Here is a 7,173-nt window from a genome sequence, read left to right as displayed (position 1 = left end):
AAAATTAAAGAAGGAACATACCTGAAGAACGGCCAAACATAAGAGCCGTGAACTAGAAAAGCAACATCACACCGGAAGCAATAACTAAATAATGACTAAAGATAGAACATACTGATAACAAAGATAGAAACGAAGACCAGAATGAACCGACAAAAACCAGAGCACGGACAGAAGGAACTCAACAACCTAGAACCGTGGAGGGCATGAACAACGATCGCCAAGGACCGTATACAAACTAAGGGATTAAATAACCAAATAATTAAAGAGGCAATGGGTTACAGGTGAACCACAACTCAAGGGGCTGGAACAGGCGGTGAAAGAAAACGAAAAGACAGAAGTGAATAAGGGGGGGGGGGGGGGGGGGGTGTGTTGGGTGGTGGAATAATTTGTTACAAAATGCATCCAACTGATCTAAAAACAGACTAACGGAGAGACAAATAATCCTGTATTCTGTATCTGCTTCACACATGGATTAACCAGACCACTGTCTCTTCTATTCATGCATCTCTCATAATAACCAGCTACAAAATCTGAAGACGTTTTCATACATACAACATAACTGTTGTGACTGTAAAAATCCTCAACACTATTCTGCCATTTCCATCCTCAACACTATTCTTAATGCTGTTTATGCTAGTGCAATCAACACCATACAAGCAGGGGACCGTGAGAAAGGAACAATCCATGCGTTCTCCTCCTTTAACAATTTAACTTTAACAATAGTTATATGTTATTAATAATGAATGATGTAATAATATTTTTATTTTAGTGAATATTCAATTGGTTATATATCAAATATTTATATAATAATATATGGGGGCCTGAGATATCAAGGCTCCAGCATGTCCCTTTACTGTCCTGATATGGCTCCCATAGGCACTGTATTTAAATAATATTTAAATTTCAAACAAGGTAAGGAATTAATGTGATACTTTATATATTTTTCATTAATTATTAATGATTAATAGCACAATTTCGTTTTAACATTTAAAGATTTAAATAAAAGATTTTTAAGAAGATTCTTTGCTTTTTAAAAGAAAAAAATAGTGTTTCATCCTTGGGATGGCATTTATGTAGTAGTCTTTTAACAGCTAAGAAATACATGACAGCAGTTGCTAGGCTGCCTGAAATGTTGTCATTCAGAACACTGCACATGTCATTAGTGACACATGCGTGTGGTTTAGATCTCTTCCCTAAACTATTTCCACAATTTCAGAGTTGATAGAAGCAGATGTGAAAACAGAGAACATGCACATTATCTTGACATTTCAGCGTTTGCTGTTTTGTTTGTATATTTTTAGTCTAAATCAAGTCAACAAACTTAAACAAATCAATCAATTAGTGATGTATAGGTTTGACTGAGTATTGATTGACATGAATTAATTGATGGTGAAAGAGTCATGGTCTGTTTGAATTGTAATTGATTAAATGATTTTTTGCAACATGTCTACCTAAGTTGTTTTAGCTGGTCAGCTCCTGAAAAAGTGACCATTCACTGTGGTGTTGGTAGTACTGTTGTTCTCTTATACAGTGGACTGTTACATGGTGGGCTGTTATATGGTGGACTGTTACACAGTGCACTATTACACTGTGGCATTTGTACTGTAATGATACACTCCAAAGCCTCTGATACATGTGCTTTTTCCCATGATAGGAAAACCTTCTATGTCCACCGGTTGTTGAGAGGGTGTTGGGTGTTGCTATGTAGCTTTCCAAAAATGTTTCATAATTTAAATAAGCCTAATTTCATGTATCTAATGAAGTCTAATGTAAACATACAAGTCCATACTTGGGTGTGTGTATAACTTCCTTTAATGTTACTTCATTGCACAATGCAGCAGAGGCACACGCCAAACAGGTTGGTTGGAGAAGCTGTAGCTATTAGTAGCAAAACGTACAAATACAACCTTCACCGAAATGACATAAACCCCCACGGCACCCAGACGCTTACGAAATGAAACATTTGTTACGGTAAAGGACAAGGAGAAAAACTGTCCATGAGAGGTTAGATGATGTGTGTGTCTTCACTTTCTGTGATGTGGTTCAGACCTAGGAGCTATGAGCTGTTGTCTTGTAACTTTAGCTTCTGTGCCTCCACCCCAGCTGCTGTTATGGTTAGGCCTGGGGCCGCTGACTTTCCTACCCAGTGATTTGCATTCGTTGCTTTCACCCATAGGTATTGTGAGGAATCTGCACATGGGCTGGTGAGTCATTGATGCATCGCTGAACTCTTTGAGCTCTTCCCGTCAGCAGGAAGTGGGGTAGGCCCTGACAGAAGCTTCACATGAATCAGTGGATACATTCTCACACACAAGGGCACATGTTGTGGAAGACCACCCATTTGATATATGTTTCCCTTCTCATATAGAACAACAGCTACAGGAAGTGTGTCCAGTCAGAGAATCATCTGATTCCAGGCAGGTGAGAAAGGTTTAATTTTTTGAGGGACAATTCTGACTGCTCTCGAGGGAAGAACGGCTTTCTTCTCTTACCTGTCAATGATCTGGACTGAAGCAAAAGAAACTGACTTCTTTTAATAAGCTCGGACTAACAGTGTGTCAGAGAAGTGTGAATGAGCGTGTTATGCCATCTGGTGGAATATCTTAACAAGGTTCAACATCATGTGGATTGTGTCTTTCCCATTGTGTCGTTCCCTGGGGCAAACCTAGAGTGCAATCTGCTGACATCACTGGAGAACTATGATGTGATACCTTACTGTACCCCATGTACCTCCATGTACCCCCATTTACCCCCATGTACCTCCATGTACCCCAATTTACCCCCATGTATCCCTATGTATCTCTATGTACCCACATGTTAGACACTTATTAACAAACTGAATGCTGCAGTAGACGTCAGGTATTCCAGTTATTATCCACAAGCTATAGATTTAGATTTAATAAGTGTTGCTAATGCTGTATATTTTTTTTTCTGTATTATCTATTTTCTGTATTTTCTGCAACAAGAGTAGAAAAGCTTTGGAAGATCTGTCCCAATACGTCTGGGTTGCCAGGGAAACATCTCTCGTGGTTTCATGATTGACTGTTGCTCACTGTGGGTACACTGGGCCCAGTCTCCAAAATGTTTAGGCTATCTGTGAGGTCTTTCAGACGTTTCGGATGTTATTTATGAATGGCAGATCATATTCTTCTGTAATACATCTTATGTGTTGCCAGACATACTACGACATGACCAGTTTCTGGTCTGGTTTTATAGATTAAAGGCAAAATTAGATTAGATTAGACAAACAAAACAGAACAGTCATTTATAGAGCACTTACTGGCATGAAATGAGAACGGATCAAAAGAAGAAGCAATGTCCAGGACTAAAAAAAGTTTAACCATATTTCTATTGTTTTATCTTAGAAAGAGGCCAATATTTGGTGGAATAACTCTGAATTACAGTCTCAGCTTTCATGTCACCTTAGCCTGCTGTTCCGTCCTCATTCACACGGCTAACCCTAACCATTCACACTGCTTGTTACTTGTTAAGATTGGACTACTGTAATAGTCTTCTAATTGGATGCTCTAAACAGTCCATAAAGAAGCTACAACTTGTACAAAATGCTGCAGCTAGAGTCCTAACTAAGGCTAGGAAATTCTATCATATTAGTCCCACTCTTGCGGCATCACACTGGCTTCTGATTAAATATCGCATTGAATTTAAAATTCTTGGGTTAACCTATAAGGAGTTAAATGGTCTTGCCCCACAATATCTAAGTGAACTCATTGCTTACTACAACCCATCTCGCCCTTTGCGCTCCCAAAATGCTGGATTTCTCCTAGTTCCAAAAATTTGTAAGACTATAACCGGAGGCAGAGCTTTCTCCTTTAAAGCCCCTCAATTATGGAATAGCCTTCCAGCTCCAATCCGAGATTCTGACACAGTTCCAATCTTTAAAGCTAGACTTAAGACTCACCTATTTAATCAAGCCTTCAGCTAATATTCCCCTTGTAAGGTGTAGGGGCTCGGGGGCCCCCAGACGTTGAGATTTCTGGTAATCTGAGATGTTGATGCTGTCATCCAGCTGTGTCATGGCATCACTCTAGTTGTGACAATGACTTGACTGGAAACCAATGTCTCAGTGAGCCCTCATGACTGTGGTCACCTCTGAACCCCTCCCTTTAGTTATGTTGCTATAGATTAGCCACATGCTGATCACTGGCACGTGAGCTATGTACATTTAAATCAATGGTGGTTTAAAGTAATGTCCACTCAGTCTGTATTGTCTATCTTTTTGCATGCCTCTACCCAAGACGGTTGGATACAAGCACCTACAAGCACCTGGGAAATGGTCTGGCTTGCCGGTGGATGTACTGATGCCGGGGTTGGATGTGCCATTGCCACAAGAGGTCGTGCTGATGCTAGCTCCTACCTGAGGCCCACCACCTGCACCGAAGGGACTGTGACTACTTGGCCAGCGAACAAGAACCTTAACTATTACTGAGGGAACTGTAGAACCACCCTGCGACCACGGACATGTGCTAACGGGCCGCCCAGTGGAGGATGGGTTCCCTTTTGAGTCTTGGTCCTCCCGAGCTTTCTTCCTAATCCCCACCCTATAGGGAGTTTTTCCTCACCACTATCACCTTTGGCTTGCTCATTAGGGATCTGGACCCATACGATTGTAAAGCTGCTTTGTGACAACGTGTGTTATGAAAAGCGCTATATAAATAAATTTGACTTTGACTTTGTTCAGTCAGACATGTCCTGGTGATTACCTCATCAGCACCTTGTTAAGCAAAACAGTTCACTGGAAGGGTGATTGAGTTCACCACACATGGATAATTATGTAATTTACCACATATCCATACTCTTCTTACCATTACGATATGACACATACTATACATTATCGGCCACTCATAAGTCATTACTAATACAGCACACATTCAAATCCCAAAGACTCAGTTGAGTTAAACATCATGGGATGTTTTTCTCTCTTCCCCTCCTACAGTAGAGACAAGTGTTTTCACAAGGCAAAAGTCTGCACACAAAGTTTCATATGTCATTTATCAGCATACCCTTCACGTACATGACTGGTCTGGGCCATTTTCAGTTTCTGGTACAAAAGTTAGAATTTAAGTTACCTATTCCTGTTGCTGATCATGAGCCAGTAACAAAAATAATTATGTCCACATGTCTCTCAAACCAAAAAAAGTGATTTTATCTGAGTGAGTTGAATTTAATTTTACTGCTCCTGGAGTATTTGTGTTGGAGTACTTTTAAAATGGAAAATGAAGTTGCCCTGAAGTAACAGAAGTTGAGTTTGTGTGTGTGTGTGTGTGTGTGTGTGTGTGTGTGTGTGTGTGTGTGTGTGTGTGTGTGTGTGTGTGTGTGTGTGTGTGTGTGAGTGAGTGAGTGTGTGTGCGTGAGAAAGACAGAGGAAGAGTGTTGGAGTGAAACTCCTCTGACATCTTACTACCGGAATAATAACAGATGCCTCTTAATGTTCTCAGTGTGAGTCATCTCTATCCACCATCACTGTACTCGGAGCAAACTCTGAAATACCATACCTCTATAAACAAAGAGAGGAAAACAAAACTACAAAGCGAAAGAGAAAGACAAATTTTCCCAGTGTCCTGGGAACAAACTGTTGTTTCAAATAATACTATTTGTGTTTATGCAATGTCATTAACCATTAACACCCACTTAATCTCTACAGAATATGTTACACAGGGAGTAATGCCAGCACCATTCAGACATTATATTAAAATGTAAACATAGAAAAGTCTAATCCTGTTTCATTTGTAAGGACAATTAACATATTAGTGTTTTACCTTCTGATTGCTTCTTAAATGTGTTACCAACCTAAAATTTCATGTGAATTAGCATTAAGTGACTAAGCAGTGGTAACTGTGTATTTGATAATACATATCAACATATGAGTGTCACATATCAACATGTGAATGTGAGTGTTACGCAACCTCGCACAGGAAACCACAACTCCCAAGAGCCCCGGCGGTGTCAGCCTCGTCCTGCTCCTCCTGATTATTGAAGTCACCTGTCTCTCCATTCAAAACTGGTATAAAAGCCTAGAGTTACTACAGCCACTCTGCAAATTATTTCCTACAGTCTTATGAAAGCATACAAAGTGGTATTTCTGTACTCAGAGTATTTTCATGGTTTGACCTGGTCTGTTTATTTCACTACGAGCTTGGATTACGTGCATCTGTTTTTCCTTTGGTGTTTTGCCCTGAGGAGTTTGGACATCGTATTTCTCAATAAACTTTGTTTTTGGATAAGTCTGCCTTTGTCTGCGTTGCAACATGTACCAGTCATCACAGAGAGCAAGTTGGTCACAGGGTATTGGTGAGGATTCATGCTATCAAGACCTCTGTGACAAAATGTGAATTTGTGTGAATGTGAAATTATTGAATTTTAAATTACAATTCTTATAATGCATTAAATTGTTTGTTTCCAGAAAATATAACTGAAAGTCTGCCATTGTGCTGCTCACTGGGATTGGACTGCAAAAAAAAAAAAAAAAAAAAAACAACAAAACAAAGCGTAAGATTTACCAGCAGGGGGCAGCAATGTTCCTCGAGTTCCCTGTTTGTTATGGAAATTCTGTGATTTCATGGGAATTCTGTTATATCATGGACTTTAGCGTGATTAAAGCTTTAGCTACTGGACAGTGCACCTTTCTTGTGTTTTTTATCGGCCTTGTTATTATATAATATGGAATAGTTCGTGATGTTCAGCCGAGTGGGGTGTTATTGCATATATGTACTTTGTTGCTGTATTTAAGAAAATGTTTAAGAAAACATCTGTGTTACACTAGAGTACATTTACATTTGCAGACAATTTCTGTCACTTTATTCTTTTCACTTCTTCTCAGTACATTTCTTAAAGCCAGCTCTCTCTATTCACTACCTGTCCATTACCTGTCTGATTACGTGTCTCCACGCTCTCTCTCTATTCACTACCTGTCCATTACCTGTCTGATTACGTGTCTCCACCCTCTCTCTCTATTCTCCCTTCTCCACCCTTCTCTCTATTCACTACCTGTCCATTACCTGTCTGATTACGTGTCTCCACCCTCTCTCTATTCACTACCTGTCCATTACCTGTCTGATTACGTGTCTCCACCCTCTCTCTATTCACTACCTGTCCATTACCTGTCTGATTACGTGTCTCCACCCTTCCTCATGTTCATCTGTGTCACTATTTTCT

General features: G+C 39.9%; 1 long non-coding RNA gene across 1 annotated transcript; it reads left to right on the top strand.

Moving 5' to 3' along the window:
- The first annotated feature begins 374 nt into the window (after positions 1 to 374).
- LOC143478234 (uncharacterized) lies at positions 375 to 5,239 on the top strand. The gene is made up of 3 exons (XR_013121713.1): positions 375 to 2,261; positions 2,369 to 2,421; positions 4,257 to 5,239. It is a non-coding gene; the product is annotated as an uncharacterized LOC143478234 (long non-coding RNA).
- Positions 5,240 to 7,173: the final 1,934 nt, after the last annotated feature.

The sequence above is a fragment of the Brachyhypopomus gauderio genome, chromosome 16 (assembly GCF_052324685.1).
Source record: "Brachyhypopomus gauderio isolate BG-103 chromosome 16, BGAUD_0.2, whole genome shotgun sequence".
Classification (NCBI taxonomy): Eukaryota; Metazoa; Chordata; class Actinopteri; order Gymnotiformes; family Hypopomidae; genus Brachyhypopomus; species Brachyhypopomus gauderio.
Note: the sequence above shows the minus strand (reverse complement) of the source record. Positions and strands in the feature narration are given on the sequence as shown.